Source organism: Dipteris shenzhenensis, chromosome 14 (assembly GCF_047967505.1).
Source record: "Dipteris shenzhenensis isolate YYH24624 ecotype China chromosome 14, Dip_SZ_1.0, whole genome shotgun sequence".
NCBI classification, from domain to species: domain Eukaryota; kingdom Viridiplantae; phylum Streptophyta; class Polypodiopsida; order Gleicheniales; family Dipteridaceae; genus Dipteris; species Dipteris shenzhenensis.
The window spans coordinates 21064635-21086826 of NC_141609.1; the positions used below are offsets into that span (position 1 = coordinate 21064635).

A 22192-nucleotide genomic window follows, 5' to 3' on the forward strand; every position below is an offset into this window, starting at 1 on the left:
TATCCAAGGTTCAGAGTAGAGTACATGGTGGAGAACTCGTCTCCCTCATAGATCATGGAGTTAAGGGTTTAGGAAAGCATAGGAGTGGGAGAGAACACTTATTTCATTAATTTTGGACTCATATGTCTACTTTTGGACTATTCCTTAAAATTCTTCCCAACTGAAAAGTTTACTTTATGAAACTGTCATTCGAGAATCAAAAGTTTACTTTCTGGCACTATCATTTTCACATAAGAAATTTCAAAATATCTCTCTACAATGTTGTACAAATAATGCAAAAACTACTATTAAATCCTAAATTTCTATTTCTTGTTTATAAGAATCATATTCTTAAAATAAAAAATCCGAGTTATTAGTTTAAATCCATGAAAAACCATGCTATTGAGGATTCACAACATTTTAAAAATGTATACATAAGAGACCTGTAAGACTCTTTTTACTTTCAATGCAGAAAACTATAACACTCTTGAATATTCAAGAAATTAAAAGGTTTATATACACATGAGACATGATGGAAGCCTCTTTTGTACTCCAAAAAATAGCAATAGCTATGCTTGCAATTTTACATTATCATGTCATAAGTTTTACAACAAATATTGCTCTGGATGAGTCTTTGTACAAAGGATCTCCTGTGGCCTTTTCAATAATTTAATTTTTCCTTTACAATGAGTTTAGTACAAATGGGCGATCCAAACATTTGCTTGTTTGAATGTCCTTTTCTATCATGATCACAGAAATGAGCGATCCAAACATTTGCTTGTTCAGAATGTCCTTTTTGTCGTCACTTGTCGCTTGGGTGCCATCTTCATTCACTCTCATCTGACAACCACCACCACCTTCACTCTTTCTCGATATTTGAATGGTGTTATCATGGGCATTCTTCATTTGCGCTATCTCCTTCTACTTCCTCCCGGGCGAGCATCTTTGTGAACTCTGTAATGTGCATAATAATTGGTTGCGGTAATTTTATTTTGTCTTCTACATCATACCCCATGTGCTTCTTTGTTTTCTTCGACCTTGATTTCCAGGATACTATGACTGTCTCTGTGGAAAGTCTTGAAATTGCTTCATGGTTTGGGACCCATTCCTTTTTCAAACAACTACTATACAATGTACTATTATCTTGGTTCTCCTTCCTGCCCCTTGGCTCATACCATACCGCTGTAAATGTTGTAGCTCTCCCCCGGTCATCCATGCTCACGTCAACTACTTTTGCAACCCAAAACTTCACGTTCTCATGTTCATCATCCGATGGTTGGAACTGCAACAAAACAATGGACATCTATGTCTATTTGTGGCATAAACTCTCTCTTCTTGGGTCCACAATATGGACGTGGGAGCAACGATTCAAACTCATTTTCAAAGAGACCACATGCTGGACGCAAGTCATTACCAACATTTGGCCAAAATAAAGGCCGTTCTGGCCTTAATATCATCTTCTCGCATTTTTGCAAGGTCCTTTATCAATTGGTAGGTCTTGCTAATTACAACAGTAGTGTGTTCCTTCCAAGAGGGCTTCCAATCAGGAAATCTCCGGAGCATTTTCTCTTTGTATGCAATAAAAGCTTTTAAGCCTTCTATTTCACCTTTGGATTTCTCGCTGAATTCTTTTATAGGAGCCCATGTTGGATGCATTTCTTTGCTCGGGATTGAAGTTAAGAGAGAGTAAGGTTCTTCAGGTTCCCATTTTGTATCAAGAGAATAGTGTTGCCATTGCATCACTGGTTTTTCATCCTTTAAGAAAAATCGAAAATAGTGTGGAGCGCTATGACCAATCAGGGCATCACCACCTTTTTGTATGAAAGGTAGAATAAAGCTCTTCCAATCATACATCCTCTCAACCATTGAGCATATTTTTCCTTCCTTACGGCCACCAACTTGCCTCCCGCATTTTCTTATCAAGTCATCCATTGTCTCCATGTCCTTGTGTTTTAGTTCTCTTGAAACTGTGCTAAATACCTGATCGATATCCTCATGTGTGTGCCCAACCAACAAAAACCCAACTTCAATCTCATTGAAGATTCTCTGAGCGATTAGCATTGAGCAAAATGCAAAGAAGAGTACATTCTTATTCTCTCGTCCGCAATTGTCTGCTTGTATTCTCAAAGTTGCTGGTAGGCGACCTTTTTCTGCATGTACATTGTGAATTGCCTTCATAACGGATGTTACAACTTGATTGCTATCGTGTAGATGCAAGGAATCAATCCATATGTCTGCAAAAAACTTAAATCCGTGCACTAACACTCCACATAGATGTGTCTTTAAAAAGTATTTGCCTTGTAGCTTAGGTGGAGTGTTAACGAATCGAGGTAATGTTGTTGTATTTTGATCCATACCATCTACAATAATGCACATGTACTCATTTGGGTGAGAAATAGCTTGCTCCTTCCAAAATGCATATTTTATTCTAGAATGTCGAACAAGTCCATGATGAAATTCTCTCTTTCTTTTGTAAGCTTCTTTTTGTTCTGGAGATGTTGCACTCTCAAGTGCTCGCTTTAGATCATCACAATCGTTGCACTTTGACATTTTTTGCCTCTTTGGGATTTTAACATGTCCAAAGCTTTTTTTCCAAAGAGTATACAAAGTATGAAAAGATGCCGGTGCATGCCCTCTTTGCCTCTGTGTTTCTCCAATAGAGTTAAATACTTCTTTTTTGGTCAAACCTATCGGAAGATGCATTTCTGATAGGTGGGGTTGCGGTAAAGCATTTTCATAAATGTAATCTTTCAAAATTGCTGTTGCCGCAACCGTTGAGGCTCTTGTTTTGGGCCTTCCTATGTTTCCATGAATGTTAAATTTAACTCCATACTTTGCTTTATTAGCCAAATTCCAATATGTGCCATGTGATAATCCTGTAATAATGCGATATGCATTATTGCATATACTTTTTCCATTTATAAGAGGCCTTATTTGATGTCCTGAACTTCGCCTTCTCTTATCATTTACAAGAAAGCAAGACAATCTCGTGAGTAGGTATTCATTTCTTCTGCTTTCTTTCCTTTGCCAGACATGTTCTCTACAACCCTTGATGTCATGTAAGTTAATGGATCGCATACATGTATGCTTACAGCATGTAGATCGCATTGCTTTTAGCATAACATCTTCATTCATTACTCTTATTCTCTTTGTTGCTTTTCTGGATCTGCCTGCACTCGTTGTCTTTTCATGCATCTGTATGTCCGTTTTGGGACCTTCTGTTCCTTCTTATTTGGATTTGTGTAGTTCTCCTTGTAAGATTTATTTGTCACGTTGTTTTCATGAGATGTTGCATCCTTGATCTTATTACTCTGACAGTCAAATACTGAATATTCCTTTGTTGATGTCATCCTTGCTTTTGATACATTCGTCAAACCATTTGTAACATTTACAAGTTCACAATCAAAGTCAAACACCGAATAGTCCTTTGTTGATCTCATCCCTACTTTTGATACAATCGTAGAACCACTTGTCACAATGGCATTAGAGTGTCCCGAATGATCTTCAAACTCATCTATTCCTAAGAGAACATCACTCATTGATGCACTTTCTATGGATTTCATAACTCCATAGTCAGTGGTGATAGAGTGTCCAGAATGATCTTCAAACTCATCTATTCCTGAGAGAACATCGCTCATTGATGCACTTTCTATGGATTTCATAACTCCATAGTCTTGAAACTCCTCTACTCCAGAGAGAACATCACTCATTATACTATCGTGCATGATTTCCATAATTCCATAGTTACCTGCTTTGACTCCAAGAACTTTATCAGTATCCATGAAGCCATCCATGCTTGAAGATATAACACTTTTCACATCTTTGCCCAAGTTCTCAATGTGCATGAACTCATCCACCCCGGATAAGGCATCACTTGTGAAATATTTTTCTTTCTCGGTACCAATGAACTCATCGACTTCTGATAAGACGTCAGTGCTATAGTTGAGTGCATTGGAATCATCCATCTCTGAAGGAATAGAGCTTGGTACATTGGCATATTCTTTCAATTCTTTGATGTTGTAGTATACATTATGTTTATCATTAAAAACCACATGCCGAGTCTTTCCAATCTTTAAAAATTGCATGCTCCATCTCAAATCCTTACCTACCTCATAGTAGGGACCATCCAATGACATTGAGTTATCATCCATACCATCATCAGTAACTTTTTGAATTCTCATCTGCGCAAATGTCCAGTGTTCAACTTGTTCAAATCCCAAGACTTGACCTTCTACTACATACTTATTTGTAAATGATAACATTTGTAAAATATCTCCCAATCTAAAATCCAAAGATATGCACTTTGTATTCCTGATGACATGTGTTGGATAAGTCTCATCTCTGTCCCATGCAATAAATGCTTTGTTGGAAGTATTATAGGGCATAACATCTCCAAGGATTTCCATATCCCCACACTTATGCTTTAGCTCAACATGTGCACTAAGAATCCTTGATACGATAACCGCTACCTTATCTTCGCCAAGTCTTCTAAAGTGACAAATAGAATTTGGATCACTTTCATGGATTGTAGCAAATGCAACTACTTCTCTTTTGCAACATAAAATCACCTCCATCCCCGAAATAAATTTTATAGCCATCTCCTTTGTGAGTTTCCTCTGCAAACAAGCTGTAACAACCATTATAAAGAACATTAGTCTCTTCTCAATAATCTACTTTATTAATGATTTAAAAATCCAGAACGTGTTTGAAAATTTAATTAGACACTAACCAATAACAACCCTAAACCCTAAACCAAAACAACCCTAAACCCTAACTAATAACAACCCTAAACCCTAAACCCTAAACCCTAAACCCTAAACCCCAAACCCCAAACCCTAAACCCTAACCCCCAAACCCCAAACCCCAACTCCCAAACCCTAAACCCTAAACCCCAAACCCTAAACCCTAACTCCTAAACCCTAAACCCTAAACCCTAAACCCTAACCCCCAAACCCTAAACCCTAAACCCTAACTCCCAAACCCCAAACCCTAAACCCTAACTCCCAAACCCGAAACCCGAAACCCTAAACCCTAAACCCTAAAACCCTTAACCCTAACCCCCAAACCCTAAACTCTAAACCCTAACTCCTAAACCCTAGATCCTAAACCCTAAGCCCTTAACCCTAACCCGCAAACCCTAAACCCTAACTCCTAAACTCTAAATCCTAAACCCTAAACCCTAACTCCTAAACCCCTAAACCCTAAACCCCAAACCCTAAACCCTAGACCCTAACTCCCAAACCCTAAACCCTAAACCCCAAACCCTAAACCCCAAACCCTGAACCCTAAACCCCAAACCCTGACTCCCAAACCCTAAACCCTAACTCCCAAACCCTAAACCCCAAACCCCAAACCCTAAACCCCAAACCCTAAACCCTAAACCTTAAACTCTAACTCCCAAACCCTAAACCCTACCCCCAAACCCTAAACCCTAACCCCCAAACCCTAAACCCTAGACCCTAAATCCTAAACCCTAACCCCTAAACCCTAAACCCTAAACCACCAAACTCTAAACCCTAACCCCCAAACCCTAACCCTCAAACCTTGAACCCTAAACCCTAAACCCTAACTCACCAAACCCCAAATCCTAAACCCAAACCACGAAATCCTAAACCTTAAATCCTATGAGTGTTTTCAAGTAATATCATTTATTTAAGTAATAGTTTTAATTAGAATTCATAAGTAATAGTGGAATTGATAGTTGGGAGGGTGGTAGTGGGAGAAAGGGAGAGTGGGAAAGTGGAGAAAGGGAGTGTGGGAGGGTGGTAGTGGGAGAAAGGGAGAGTGGGAGAGGGAGTGGGAATGGGGGCGGTGGGGGTGGGGGTGGGAGGATGGGAGTGGGAGTGGGAGAGGGAGTGGGAATGGGGGAGGTGGGGGTGGGAGAATGGGAGTGGGAGTGGGAGAGGGAGTGGGAATGGGGGAGGTGGGGGTGGGGTGAGGGTGGGAGGATGGGAGGATGGGAGTGGGAGTGGGAGGGGTGGGGTGGGGAGTGGGAGTGGGAGGATGGGAGTGGGAGAGGGAGTGGGAATGGGGGAGGTGGGGGTGGAAGTGGGAGGGGTGAGGTGGGAGGATGGGAGTGGGAATGGGGGAGGTGGGGGTGGAAGTGGGAGGGGTGGGGTGGGACGATGGGGGAGGGTGTGGGAGTGGGGGAGGTGGGGGGGGTGGGAAAATGGGGGTGGGAGTGGGAATGGGGGAGGTGGGGGGGTGGGAAAATGGGAGTGGGAGTGGGAGTGGGAGAGGGAGTGGGAGGGGTGAGGTGGGAGGATAAGGGTGGGAGAATGGGAGTGGGAGTGGGAATGGGGGGGGAGGGGTGGGGGTGGGAGGATGGGAGTGGGAGTGAGAGGTGTAGGTGGGAGGATGTGAGTGGGTGGGAGAATGGGAGTGGGAGTGGGAGTGGGAGTGGGAATGGGGGAGGTGGGGGTGGAGTGAGGGTGGAGTGGGAGGGGTGGGGTGGGAGGATGGGAGTGGGAGAGGGAGTGGAAATGGGGAAGGTGAAAGAATGGGCGTGGGCGTGGGAGTGAGAATGGGGGAGGTGGGGTGGGAGCATGGGGGTGGGAGTGGGAGTGGGAGTGGGAATGGGGTGGGAGGATGGGAGTGGGTGGGAGAGAGAGAGAAGATAATCTAATAGAGAGGCCAATGGGAGAGGAGATAATGTTATAGAAGGACCAATGAGAGAGAAGCACTTAAAACCCTAGTTTTTCTTATATATACTCTCCTTCTCTCATTGTTTCTCTCATTTCCACAAGGAAGAGCAAGAGGAGAAGCAAAAAGAGGAGGAAGAGTAAAAGCAAGCACGAGCAAGCACAAGCATCGATTTCAACTTTTTTCCAGGTACTGTTTTTAAAATTTGTATTCTTTGAAATTTTATTATAGAGAGAGAAAAGTGAAGGAAAGATTTTTAGAGAGAGAAAAGAAAAGAGAGAGTCTTGCTGCCTCGGCAGCAAAAGAGAGAAAGAAAGAGAGAGGGAGAGCGACGAGAGAAGGAGGGGGAAAGAGAGGGAGAGAAAGGGAGGGGGGAGAGAAGGGGGAGGGGGGAAAGAGAGGAGAAGCAGCGAGGGGGGGGAGAGAGAGAGGGGAGGGGGAGGCCGCTGCCGCAGCAGCGCAGAGGGGGGAAGGGAGGGGAGGGAGAGGGGAGGGGAGAGGGAGGGGGGGCGGCGAGAGAGGGAGGGGGGGGCAGGGATAGAGAGGGGGAAGAGGGAGGGGAGGCGAGGGGGGAGAGGGAGGGGAGGGGGCCGCTGCCGCTGCCGCGGCAGCGAGAGAGGGGGAGGGGGGGGAGAGGGAAGGGGGGGCGGTGAGAGGGGAGAGGGGGAGGAGGGAGAGGGAGGGGAGGGAGCCGCTGCCGCTGCCGCGGCAACGAGAGAGGGGGAGGGGGGAGAGGGGAGAGGGGAGGGAGGGGGCTGCTGCCGCGGCAGCGGCAGCGAGAGAGGGGGAGGGGGGGGAGAGAAGGTGGAGAGAGGGGGCAGCGAGAGGGAAGGGGGGGGAAGAGAGAGAGAGGGGGGGGCCGTTGCCGCGGCAGCGGCAGCGAGAGAGGGAGGGGAGGGGAGAGAGAAAGGGGGGGGGGAAGGGAGGGGAGGAGAGAGGGAAGAGGGGGGAAGAGAGAGAGAGGGGGGGCCGCTGCCGCGGCAGCGGCAGCGAGAGAGGGAGGGGAGGGGAGAGAGAAGGGGGGGGGAAAGGGAGGGGAGGAGAGAGAGAAAGGGGGGGGGCCGCGGCCGCTGCCGCGGCAGCGAGAGAGGGGGAGGGGGGGGGAGAGGAAGGGGGGAGCGAGAGAGGGGGGAGAGGGAAGGGGGGGGGCCGCGGCCGCTGCCGCGGCAGCGAGAGAGGGGGAGGGGGGGGAGAGGGAAGGGAGCGAGAGGGAGGGGGGAGGGGGAAAGGGAGGGAGGAGAGAGGGAAGGGGGGGGAAGAGAGAGAGAGGGGGGGGCCGCTGCCGCAGCAGCGGCAGCGAGAGAGGGAGGGGAGGGGAGAGAGAAGGGGGGGGGGGAAAGGGAGGGGAGGAGAGAGAGAAAGGGGGGGGGGCCGCGGCCGCTGCCACGGCAGCGAGAGAGGGGGGGGGGGAGAGGGAAGGGGGGAGAGAGAGGGAAGGGGGGAGCGAGAGAGGGGGGAGAGGTAAGGGGGGGGGGGCCACGGCCGCTGTCGCGGCAGCGAGAGAGGGGGAGGGGGGGAGAGGAAAGGGGGGAGCGAGAGGGAGGGGGGAGCGAGAGAGGGGGGAGAGGGAAGGAGGGGGGGGCCGCGGCCGCTGCCGCGGCAGCGAGAGAGGGGGAGGGGGGGGAGAGGGAAGGGGGGAGGGGCCGGGGGCAGCGAGAGAGAGGGAAGGGGGAGAGAGAGAGAAGGGGGGGGCCGCGGCCGCTGCCACGGCAGCGAGAGAGGGGGAGGGGGGGGAGAGGGAAGGGGGGAGGGGGCGGAGGGAGCGAGAGAGAGGGGAGGGGGAGAGAGAGAGAAGGGGGGGGGGCGCGGCCGCTGCCGCGGCAGCGAGAGAGGGAGGAGGGGGGAGAGAGAGAAGGGGGGTAGCGAGAGAGAGGGGAGGGAGAGAGAGAGGGGGAGAGGGGAGAGGGAAGGGGTGGGGAGAGGGAAGGGAGCGAGAGAGAGGGGAGGGGGAGAGAGAGAGAAGGGGGGGCCGCGGCCGCTGCCGCGGCAGCGAGAGAGGGAGGAGGGGGGAGAGAGAGAAGGGGGGTAGCGAGAGAGAGGGGAGGGAGAGAGAGAGGGGGAGAGGGGGAGAGGGAAGGGGTGGGGAGAGGGAAGAGAGAGGGGGAGCCGCTGCCGCGGCAGCGAGAGAGTAGGGGGGGAGAGAGAGTAGGGGGAGATGCGAGAGCGAGGGAGAGGGGGAGGGAGAGAGAGAGAGGAGGGGAGGGGCCGCTGCCGCAGCAGCAAAAGAGAGGGAGGGGTGGAGAGAGAGAGAGAGAGAGGGGGAGGAGAGATAGAGAGGGGGAGGGGGGGGGAGATCGCGGCAAGTGAGAGAGAGAGTGGAGAGGAGAGTGGGGAGCGCAAGTGAGAGAGAGGAAAAAGGTGAGGAGAAAGGGAGAGAGAGAGAGAGAGGGGAAATGAAGAGGAGAGGAGAGAGTAGACTAAGATGAGAGGAAACGTAGATTAGAGTGGAGAGGAAAGAGAGAGAGAGAAGAGTGAGAGAGATGAAAATTTAGAGAGGGAGGACACGAATTTAGAGAGGGAGGACACGAGAAAGTACGATCGAGATAGAAAATCTTACCAATGAAGAGGAGAAATGAGTGGGTGACGATGAAGAAGCTACGAGATTGGTATGTGATTTAGTCTAAACTTAAACAAACAAAACTATAAACCTTGGTGTTTGATGAAAATTTAGAGAGGAAGGGCACAAGAGAAAGTACGATCGAGATAAAAAATCTTACCAATGAGGAGAAAAAATGAGTGGGCGACGATCAAGAAGAGATAAAGGAGAGATGTTTTGATGGAAGAATTTGGGAGCTACAATCAATGAGGCATATTAGAGGAGATTGGTGTGTGATTTAGTCGAAACTTAAACAAACAAAACTATAAACCTTGGTGTTTGAAAAGAGAAACGTGTGGAAACTAGAATTTCAAAATTTCCCGCCTTTTTTTAAACTATGAATCCTTGTGTTTGAAAAGACAAACCTTGGTGTTTGAAAAGAGAAACGTGTGGAAACTAGAATTTCAAAATTTCTCGCCTTTTTTTAAACTATGAATCCTTGTGTTTGAAAAGACAAACGTGTGAAAACTTGAAAATTGTGATAAAAGACAACCTTGTGTTTCAAAAGACAAACGCGTGGATGTGAAAATTGTGATAAAAGACAACCTTGTGTTTCAAAAGACAAACCCGTGGATGTGAAAAGACAAATGTATGCTAAAAGCAAAACTTGTAGAAACTTGAATTTTAAATTTTTCTTTGTTTTTGAATTTAAAATGAGTTTCACTTTCATTTTTAATTTACTAGTTTAATTTACACTATAATGCATTTTGTTTTGGAATATAAAGAGTGTAATTTTGATTTTATTACATTTTAAATTAAAATTTTAAAAGTAGTTTAACTTACATTCGTTATTATTACTTTAATTTATTTCTTTTTAGGGAGAATATTCGTTATTATTACTTTAATTTATTTCCTTTTAGGGAGAATTAATATATTCTTCTAGGTAAATATTAAATTTTTAATTTAAAGTCTTGTTTTCTTTATTTTACGTTATTTTTTCATAAACTTTAAGTTAAACTACTTTATAGTTTTTATTATATAAATTCAAATTTATTAAGATTTTAACTTCTTATTAATGTGAATGTTCAATTCTTATGAGTTGTAAGTAAATTAGTTTTTGAAAATATAAATTTTATCTTTTTTAAAATGAGAAGGAGAAGAGAGAGAGAGAGAAGGGGGGGCCGCTGCCGCGGCAGCGAGAGAGAATGGGGGGGGGAGAGAGAGAGAAAGGGGTGGGAGGATGGGAGTGGGAGAGGGAGTGGGAATGGGGAAGGTGAAAGAATGGACGTGGGCGTGGGAGTGAGAATGGGGAAGGTGGGGTGGGAGGATGGGGGCGGCAGCGAGAGAGAAGGGGGGGGAGAGAAGGGAGGGAGAGAGAGAGAGAAAGGGGTGTGAGTTTAAAAAAGATAAAATATAAATTTTATCTTTTTTAAACTCACAACCTTAGTGTATTAAAAAGAATAATGGAAAGATTATTTTTTGCTTTTAATTCGCAACCTAAGGATATTAAAAAGAACAATGGAAAAGAAATTATTTCTTGCTTTTCTTCGCTTCGACGATTGGTGTAGTCTAGATTAGCATAGATTAGTTTGTCCTTAGAGGAGAGAACTCCAAAAAAACCAATCAAAGCCATGCTCAAAATTTCCCGACTAGTTCCTAATCGGAGTCAGTCCATTCGTTCACATTCGGTTTCACAGTCACAACAACCCTACCATTTAAGCAACGATTAAGGTTTTTAAACTTTCAAGATGATTGAAAGTTGTATCAGTGGACATGACAGATTACAGTTGTGGAAGTTGACAGAGCATTTTACACTTATATCAGTTGCGGGAGTTGACAGAGCATTTTGTACTTATATATGACAGACTTCAAATTTGTATTCAGAGATCATTGTAAATCCTTATTTTTTTTCACATTTATGCTCTAAGCCTTGTAAAGCCTTTTAGGCTATTCCCAAAGCATTTATGCTCTAAGCCTTGTAAAGCCTTTTAGGCTATTACCAAAGCATTTATGCTGTAAGCCTTGTAAAGCCTTTTAGGCTATTCCCAAAGCATGAAATTGATACTTATATGATTGGGAAGAATACAAACTTGAGGTGTATTAATAGGACTCATTGTACTTTTGATTTTTCAAAGTAATTGTAGTTTGTCAAAGTACTTAAAATTTGTGTTGTGCTTGAATACAGGATGGATCTTGAGGCTACAGCATTTGTCAATGGTATGACACTGAAATACAATGGAAGAATTTATGCCCCAAAGGACTTCACAAACTGGACAGTTGTTGACACAACAAAGAAAGCATGGTTCTTGGTCTTAAGTAAAGGAAATCTCATTCTAGTGATGACAAAGAGAGAGTTGGAGAAAGATGAGTGCGCATCAAATGTATCTTTCTCCAAGAGCAATTTGATTCAAGGGGGTACCTTAGTAGGAATAAAAATTGAAAAAGACAGCACTACAATGATGATTTACACAAAGTCAAGAATGAGCAACAGATCGTTTCTTCTTTCTAAGAAAGATGCAATGCACTTTGTGATGCCGCCGCCAAAAGCACCTAGATTTCCTGAATTGGTTCCTGCATTGGAGATCCTTCAACATGTGTGGGAGGAATTTCCCATTGAGGAAGCAAGAAAAATGCAGTCAAAGATTATCCTTGAATACTTTCAGGGTGTCATCCAACAAGGTTCAACTTCATTGGAGGGACCTAAGGTGCAAGAATCCACACATGAGAAAGGAAGTGATGAGACACACCATGTAGATTTGGTTCATGGTAATACAAATGAGAGAGGAAGTGGAGTGGAGGAGACAGAACACATTGTAGCAATGGATGAGGGTCTTGTACACGTGGATGCTTACAAGGGATCTACATCTGAGATAGGAATTGAATTGGTGGAGACCGGACATGCACATGCATCTCAGACAGAAATTGAATTGAGTGAGACACGACATGCATCAGATAAGACAGGACATGCACACACATCTCTTGTTCATGGTATTACTCACTTAGATGGTGTAACTCATGAAGTTGATGGAATAACAGAACAAGTGAAGCCCTTAAGTATACCTGAAGTTGAGGCAATAGAAGAAGAAGTAGGGCGATCTAAAGCAGTTCACATTGAGCCTCTAAAAAATAAACCTCGACGTCAAATGCAAAAGGCAAGTACTTCACGAGCTACAGTTCCAAGTCCTATAACTGGAAAAAGAGGTCGTTCATATACAAAGAAAGGGCAAAGAAGAGAAGAGGAAGAACATGAAGAGGATGCGGAGGGTCTTGAAATGGAGTCAGATCTAGAAGCAGAAATGTTATCAATGAAGAACCTAAATCTTCGCTTGAATGAGGCTGTGACAGATGAGGATCCAGGATATATATGGGGCCAGAAGACTCAAGTTATACATGCTTCAACAGTGGTCAAAGCAAGTGTGTTCACCAACAGCAGGACCTTAGATACAGCCTATGCTGAAAAGATTTTTCAGGCTTTGATTGATGGAAAAAAACCAGTTGTTTCTAATTTGGTACTCCGTCCAAGAACATTTTGGCCAGTCATGGGAGATTATAGTCAATCCATCAATTTCTCTCAGCCTATAGATTTTGAGATGCAATTCACTAAGTTCCTCGGAAAACAAGTTCCCTCACTTCAAGAAGGACAGAGTTCAGTGAATGATCCAGAACGACATATAAGGGATGCCAAGAGAAATTTCTTAGCTCATTGTACATTTGAGGCAATAGATGGTCAGCACTATGCCTATGCTTGTAATGAGCGCTCTAGAGATGCATACAAGAAAGGAGAAATTACTTATCAAACTTTCACGAGTGTGCCTCAATTTCACTACTATTCTGCATGCATCTGTATCTTCAAGACAAGAAGAAATATTTGATTGAGTCGGAAAGACTTAATCATGACATTTATGCACTACGAAAAATCACCTCCACTTCAGAGATGTTGCTCAAAGCTAGGACCATATGGAAAACTTTTAATTCTCCTTTGACCACTCTCAAAAGAACTGCAACTAAAGTGGAAGCGGATAATCTTGTTGACTTCTACACATGCTTGAGTGCCATTGTACCAAGGGGAAAGCAGGAAAGAGCTGAGGTGATTACAAGCTTCAAGACAGTAAGGGATAGGTATCAAGACTACACAAGCATACTTTTCCGTAGTGATGAAGTTTTTCATCAGATCAAAGACGTGTGTCTTGCATGTGAGAAAGGAGATGTTACATATGAGGCTCCATCATTGATTAAAGAGAAGGCAAAGAAGATTGAGAAAAAAGAGATGACAGCTCGGATGTGGAGGCCTTTAAGAAACCTACTAGATAAATACGCAAGTCTTGCTGCAGAGAAGTTAATGTCAAAAGAATGGTTTTTTGGCAAAAAGGATAAAGATCATTGCATGGAAGATAACATCATCCAACAGGTGAAGCGTGATGCAGTAAAGAGTGCAATTGAATATTTATTGGGAGAAAAAAATATTCCAATCAGCCAATGTAAAATTGATCATAACATTGTGAGGCAGATGGCATCAGCTTTACCGTCAGCTAAACAGAAGGCTTGGGCGCATAAATGGGTGAAGGTAGAAGATAATGGATCTGAAATTACTCCCTCTATGAGAAGTGACATTCCGGAAAATGTGTATGCATATGCACAAAAAGTCATCAATAACCACACTCTCAGAAAAGAAAAGACTTTGAACAAGGGCTTTTATTTCATACATGAAATCATTTCAGAGTCTGGAAAGAGTGTTGAGTGCAAGGGAGTTTCATTGAGTGATTTTTTGTCCGACGACACTGCTTGGGAGAGACCTCAGCTTTTCTTTGTCTATGAAATATCAGCGGATGACATCCGTCCACTCCTTGACAGAATATTACATACCACCATTGGTAGAGTGGGACAATGTAATATAGTCATATTTGCTGATAAAGATGACAAGGAACAAATGTCTGCTACCCTAGAAAAACAATATGGCAATGAGCTCTCGGGGGGGTCACTATGTATAAACCCTCTATACCACGTGCGTTCAAGGCCTATTTCTAAAATCCCTTATCTGTAAATTTTTCATTAATAAAATGTACCCCTTTTCTATACAAATCTGTAAATTTTTCCCAAAACTATTTTAAATAGTCCCTTATGTATATTTATTTCTGTAAATTTTAGAAATAAAAAATATCCTTCTGTTGAACTCACGTGATAGGGTTACATATGATGAGTGACCCCCCCGAGAATGAGCTCAAGATTTACAATGGGATATACTCAAGAAAAAGGGACAAGAGAGAATGCGGTCTCAAGATACAGAGTCTAGAAACCTTTTTCTTGTGCATGAAGAGCCCTTATAATGATCACTCCTTACAAAACAATATAAGAGGGAATGCAAAGAGATTGCAACTACTGCTGGAAGAGCATGAAGCTCCAAGTCCCCTCCATCGCAATGCAAATCACTATGAAAGGCCAGCAAAAAGTGCTTATCTTTTAATTAGTATGATGGAATTTTTGCTACCCTCTGGATGGGAAGTCACATTGTGCCGAATGGGACATCTGTTCGAAGCTCTTATAAAAAAAGGACACAATGTAAATATTATTGAGAGCCCTGCTTGCTTGGAATACCTTGATACCGTGGCTTCTCTCACAATAAAGTTTGATAAGAAAGGTCCGATCTCACATGAAGAGGATGACATAGAGCAGATCATGTACGATGAGAGCAAGAAAGATGATGAAAATGATCAAAGCTCTGGATATAATAGTGAGGATACCAGCGATAGCAAGGAAGCAGAGGAAGATGGATATGACACTGACCTTGCCTCTGAAGGTTACATAAAAAGACCACGAAGATGTGTAGAGGTATGAAGACTTATGTTTAATTTTCTTTATTCATTTAAAGGTCTTTTTAAATTTATAATTAATTTAAAATTTTGAATCTCATAATTATTTTATCCTTTTATAGGAGAAGGGAGAGGAGGAGGATGAGGAGGACATAGTTGGAGCAGAGAATCATGAAAGCTCATCTCAAGAAAGCAAAGCTGCTCTGGCTATCCATCGGATGAATCTAGAAAATAATCATACATTGCAGCAAATGGAGAAGTCATTTCAAGTTAGGTTTCAAGTTCGAGAACAACCTCTTACTTTTATATTCGATGAAGAGGATATTTCAATCCTCATAAACTTCAAGAAAGAGGTCAATGACAAGGTTATAATAGCCATCCTCAGGTTTGACACAAACTTTTTACTGACTTTATGCTTTTGTATTTCCATTGGATCAAATGAACTAATATTCTTTTCTTTTTATTGCAGTATGGTTTTACAACAGCTTCCGCTATATATACAAAGATGTGCATATATGGTCGATCCTCTTGTTTCTAGTGTACTTAGCAATAAGGAGAAGACCATAGATGACATTTTTAAGTGGTTGCAACCTATTGATTTGATTGCGGCGCGAGTTATCTTTACCGCATATCATGAGGAGTGAGTATCAATCCCTACCTAGCTTATCTCTTACATTGTGGAGGATTATATCAAATAATAATTATTCTTAATTGATAATGCAGCTTGCATTGGAGCTTGGTAATTGTGGACATCTTAGCCAAGCATTCTTTGTCAATTCAATAGCATCTATCCATGGCAGTGTGTCAGAGTAAGTATAACCTACTTGTGTCATAATTATGTCAATGAGATGCATCCTATGCAATGCGCACATTCATTTATGTTTTCTATTTTGATGTGTAGATCTGCTCGAAAGTTGGTAAGTGCTATAGATGCACTTATGCAAATGGAGGGTGACTTGGAAGATCAAATAGAGTATGTAACATGCCCTGCAGCGAAGCAGAATGATGACCACAGTTGTGGGTGGAGAGTTGGATATAACTGCTTCTTGCTCCTTGCTCAAATTTTTGATTTGAGAGGCGGTGAAACCTCATTGTCCACATATACAGACTTGCATCTATATGCATTTATGTCATCTATCATTAAGGCATTTATTGATAACGTGGTGGAGCATCCAGAGGAAACATTGGTTGCTATGCCCATAAGTTGTCCTGATGTAACCGTTGTATTGGACGAAATGGGGAGCTCTTCTGAGGTTAAGGTCATCATTAGCAAGCAACCTCGTGTTTTGACTTTTGGTAGCGAGGAAGTTACAATCCTCTCCGACCCTTTGAAAGAGGCTAATGACAAAGTCATGATGGCCATCCTCAGGTTTGATATGAACATCTCTTGACTTGATACTTCAATCATTTGATTCAATCTGCTTCTAACATTTGTTTATTTATTGCTGCAGTACGGTTATATCTCATTTTCCTAGATCAGTACAGAATCGCGTCTGTATGCTCGATTCTCTTCTTTCAGCTGTACTTAGTGATACCAAGAAGACAGTAGATGATGTTTGTTCAATTCTACAACCTTTAGACTTGGATGGCATACTACTTGTCTTTATGCCATACTATGAAAAGTAAGTATGGTCTCAATCTTTCTTTTACTCTCTTATTTATAATATTGTGTCAATTAATACTTAATATTGTGATAAATCTTATCGCTCTTTATTGGTGATGTAGTTCACATTGGAGCCTGATAGTATGGGACCTTGATGACAACCATTGTTGGTTTGTCAACTCAATTACAGGCTTTCACGGGGTGTTCAAGTAAGTGTTCTTTTATCATATCATTATGAACATGCATCGAGTTACTATTTACTACACAAATTCACTTTGTCATATGTCATGATGGACAGGTCTGCAAATAAGTTAGTTTCTGCGATTATGAAAATCAGGGAGCATCAAGACCAACCAAATTTCCAGACACGCCTCGCAGTGGACCAAAAGGACATGTTTAGTAGTGGGTGGAGAATTGCCTACAACTTCATGTTGTATCTCAATGAAATTTTTGAACATGTCTCCATAGAAGCATATACCAAGCTCGAGCTACAAGATTTTGTGGCTAAGACTGTTCACTATCTAACTGCTATCATTGGGAAACAACATGATGGACTCAATGAAGAACCTGAGGGAGCCAAAGAAAAAGAAGAGACAATTCAGTCTCCTTCTGTATCACAGCCTCAAGTAGAAGCATTACAGTCTACACTTGAATTAGAGACTCAATGCATTCTTCCTACACAAGAAGTGGAGACTCAATGTGCATCTACAACATCACATCTTGTAAAGGAGGAAGAGATTAAGTCTATCCCGATTGCACCAGAAGTAGAATCTCAATGTACACCATCCACACAAGTAGAGACTCAATGTACTCTTAGAGAATCACAGCCTCAAGAGGAGGACTCATCAGACTCTATTCAGTTGTAAAACATGTAGAAAGAAACACGAGTCCTTGAAGATTTTTATCTTGTTTGTATTGATTAATGATAGTGTTTTTAAAACTTATGTTAAATGTTGCAATACATTAGGATATTTTATGATATTTTTTCATTACAATACATTAGGTTTTACTTTTTTGAAAGTCTAATTTATTATGTACAATAAATATCTTATGATGAGAATCTAATAATCATATCATTCTTATGTTTCATCACTTTATTTTATAGATTTCAATGTACTCAAAATCTATAATTTATTATGTACAGCAAGTATCTCATGATGAGATTCTATTAATTATATCATTCTTGTGTTCCATCATTTTACTTTATAGATTTCAATGTACTATCACTATCTTATATGTCTCAAATGACTCCCATTACGGTCTTGCATCCCATCATTATATTTTATAATGTCTCGCATTACAATCTTGCATCTAGTCATCTCGCATTACGGTCTTGCATCTGTAGTTCTATAAATTCCCTAGTAGTCGTTCATCTTCTATATCTCACCCGCAGCAGACACTTCTTGCACTTTGCTCTTCATGATGAGATTCTATTAATTATATCATTCCTTGTGTTCCATCATTTTACTTTATAGATTTCAATGTACTATCACTATCTTATATGTCTCAAATGTCTCCCATTACGGTCTTGCATCCCATCATTTTATTTTATAATGTCTCGCATTACGATCTTGCATCTAGTCATCTCGCATTATGGTCTTGCATCTGTAGTTCTATAAATTCCCTAGTAGTCGTTCATCTTCTATATCTCACCCGCAGCAGACACTTCTTCCACTTTGCTCTTCTTACCTTACTCCTCTCCTCAAGCTTGCTCCTTCCTCTCCTCAAGCTTGCTCCTTCCATCTTGCCCGCAGCCTCTCGTTCGTCTTCTATATCTTTCCTCACTCTCTTCCTCACTCTCGTTACCTTCCTCACCTCGTTAGTCTTTTATATCTTTCCTCACTCTCGTTACCTTCCTCACCTCGTTCATCTTCTATATCTCACCCGCATCACTCTCTTCCTCACTCTCGTTACCTTCCTCACCTCGTTAGTCTTCCATATCTTTCCTCACTCTCGTCACCTCGTTCATCTTCTATATCTCACCCGCAGCAAAAACTTCTTCCACTTTACTCTTCTTACCTTACTCCTCTCCACACTTCTTCCACTTTACTCTTCTTACCTTACTCCTCTCCTCAAGCTTGCTCCTTCCATCTTGCCCGCAGCCTTACCTCCTCTTCTCAAGCATACTCCTTTCATCTTGCAGCCATTATGGATCTTTTTAAGGTAATCGATTCTGTCGAGCAAGCCATTAGCAGCCTCAAAGAATGGATTGCCGAGAACCAAGGAAAGAGAGAGGAGAGAAAGCAAAATCCAGCTCCATTAACCCAGTACGAGAAGGATGACTTTGCTTGTCAGAAGGGCTTAGAGAAGGAAGAGGAAAGAAAAATAAGTATGGCTACTACTGAAATAGATAAATTGCAGTCATATAGGAGAGAGTTGATAGACTTTCAAAGTGAGATATCTTCGCGTGTGGCTCGTTATGGAAGATTTTCCCCCGAGGAAGCGCAAGCCATTCGGAATAAACAAAGTGTTATGCAGGAGAAAATTCATCAATCCTTACTTCTCTTCTATAATTTTAACTACATCGATGAGGATGAGATGAGCTCAGCTCTTGAATGGGTTGAATTTAGGCTAAGGACTTGAAAATAGAAAATTCATCAAATTAAATGGCTGTAGTCTTGAAAATAAATTTGCCTTCAGTGAGAGTCTTATTGTAACTTTTGGTGTAATTTGCCTTCCAATGAGAGTCTTATTGTAACTTTTGGTGTTTTTCAACACCTAAATTATAAATATTGTGAGAGTTTGCTACTTCCACTTGTAACTTTTGAAAGTGTTTCCTAAACACTATTATAAATATAAAGAGAGTTTACAATTAATGGACCACTCTTTTTTGTGTAACTTATCTCAGGCTTAACTTTTGAAGGTGTTTATTAACACCATTAAATATTAAGAGAGTTTACAACAACCTAATCTTATTTTTTCATGTAACTTATCTAGACTGCGTTAAATTTTATAATTTTAGTTTCATGTCCTTAAAAAATATATAAAAAAATGCTTGTTTTTATGTTTTTATATGTGCTTTGAAGATTGGGTTTTTCTTAAATTTTATCTGAAAACTAGTCCAAAAGTATATGTAAAAATGAATTTGTACATTGACAAGTCCAAAATTAATGAAATAAGTGTTAGAGGAAGAAGGTGTAAAAGCATGGGTGAAGGAAGAGAGAGAGGAGGAAGGAGGAGGAGGGAAGAGGAGGAGGAAGAGGGAGGAGAGAGGAGGAGGAGAAGGAGGGAGGAGGAGGAGGAGGAGGAGGAGGGAGGAGGAGGAGAAGGAGGAAGGAAAAGGAGGGAGGAGGAGAGGGAGAGGGTGGGTTGCAGGGTTGGAGGAGAGGGGAGAAGGGTTGCAAGGTTAGGACATGCTTTTGGATGTGCAGTGCAAGGAAGCATGGACACTGGAGACAAATGCTTGGAATACCAATGTAGACTCAACACAATGCCCCAAGAGTGTGGGCTTCATTCCATTATGGGGTATTTATACAAGTTGGAGAGCTTCTCTCTCTGCATGTAACACAAAGTCGTATCACAAAGTTATTACACAAAGTTGTATCACAAAGTTGTTACACAAAGTTGTGTCACAAAGTTGTAACACATTCTCTCTCTTCATGCAGAAGTTGTAACATAAACTTGTAACACAAAGTTGTTACACAAAGTCGTGACATAAACTTGTAACACAAACTTGTAACACAAAGTTGTTACACAAAGTCGTAACACAAAGTTGTGTCTAGAAGTTGTAACACAAAGTTGTAACACAAAATTGTATCACAAAGTTGTAACACCTTCTCTTTCTTCATAAGTTCATGTTGGCACAGAGTCAACAGCATCGTATGCCTATGCGTAGAGATATTGGGAGTGACAAAATCATTCTTATTGCTTGTTCATGCAAAATCGTCACTAGGAAGTGACGGTGTGGTCAAATACCACTTTTGTCACTTTTGCAGATTTGCCCTTGTGAGGCAGAAGTTGTGTTTTTTATAGTGACAGAATATTTTTGCAGTGTTCTGTAATGGCGTCTGATGCTCTTTCACAGATTGTCACTAAAAACCTTAACAAGAACAACTTCCAAGCATGGAAGTTTAGAATGACGAATTTCCTTAAGGGAAAAAGCTATTGGGAGTTCATTACTAGAGCTGAACAAGAACCACTTATTCCTAATGTTCCCAATCAACATGAGTTGCAGGCATTTAAAGGCTGGCATGAGAGAGCCAGGAAAGTTATGTACTGGCTGTTTATCAGTATTTCAGATTCTATGATTGTGCATAAATAGTATTTCAGATTCTATGATTGTGCATATTTAGGACGCAAGCACGCCGAAGGAGGCATGTGATACTTTGACAAAAATGTATAGCACAAATACACAAGCCAGGAAAATGCAGCTCAAGCAGGAGTTACATAATGTGCAGAGAGAAAATATGAGCATCAATGACTACCACATGAAGGTGAAGAAGATTGCAGATGCACTTGCTTCCATTGGGTCACTAGTGGAAGATGATGATTTAGTTTTTGTGACCTTGAATGATCTAGGAAAGGATTATGCACAATTCCGAACATCCATTGCCATCCGTGAGAATTTTCCTGATTTTGGGGAGTTGATTGCTCTTATAATTTTTGAAGAGCAGAGAAATGGTGGTGCATCTTCTTCAGGAGGAACTTCAAAAGAAGCTATCTCCTACTCAAATGCTGGAAGAGGTAGAGGTAGAGGTAGAGCAGACCGATCTGGAGGCCGTGGCAAAAATCAGCAAATTCAGGAGGACGTGGTAACTTTAGAGGTAGGGGGAGCCAAAGAGGTCATGGTGGATGGCAGAGAGGCCAAAATGCAAACAACAATGTTGAATGCTACTACTGTGGTAAAATGGGTCATATGGCTAAAGATTGCTACAAAAAGCAGAATGACATCATGAATGGAAAATTGTAGCAAGGCAATTATGCATCCTCTAGTAGATAGGGTAATGACAGAAATGAGTATTTGTTTATGGTGCAGCACATGACCAATTCTGTGACAAGTGCAGAAGAAAGCAATGATGTGTGGTATGTTGACTCAGGTGTGTCAAACCACATGACAGGTCATGCAGAATGGATGCAGGATGCAAGGAAAATGGAAAGACCAGGATTTGTGGAGACTGGTGATGATACTGCACATCCTATTGTGCAGATTGGTAAAATTCCTTTGTCTATGCAGGATGGGAAAAAGAAATACCTATCTAATGTATTTCATGTCCCGAATATCACCAAGAACTTGGTTTCTGTTGGTCAAATGGTTGAGTAGGGCTTGCAGGTCAGATTTAATCCTCATGGATGCTTTGTTGAGGATATGAAAAAAAAAGGTCGCTTGATAGCAAAAGGGAAGAAGAAGGGTGGGATGTTTACATTGGATGTGGACATGCCTGAATTGAGTGCAGCAATGTTTGCACATGGGACCGGTGTAGTTGCAAATATTGATATCTGGCATAAACGCATTGGTCACGACTTAAATTAATGCAGGCCCAAAATATTGTTGCAGGATTGCCTAAGTTCAAGGTTGCAGAAATGCATAAGGTATGTGAAGCTTGTCAATCTGGAAAACAGGCAAGGAAACCATTTCCTAGACATGTTCAAGAGAGTAAGAGGCCATTGGAATTAATCCACTCTGAT

General features: G+C 42.2%; 1 protein-coding gene across 1 annotated transcript in view; it reads left to right on the forward strand.

Annotated features, from left to right (window-relative positions):
* The window catches only part of LOC147894331 (sugar transport protein MST4-like), a 184510-nt gene that overhangs the window by 1613 nt on the left and 160705 nt on the right, over positions 1–22192 (forward strand). The window lies entirely within an intron of this gene.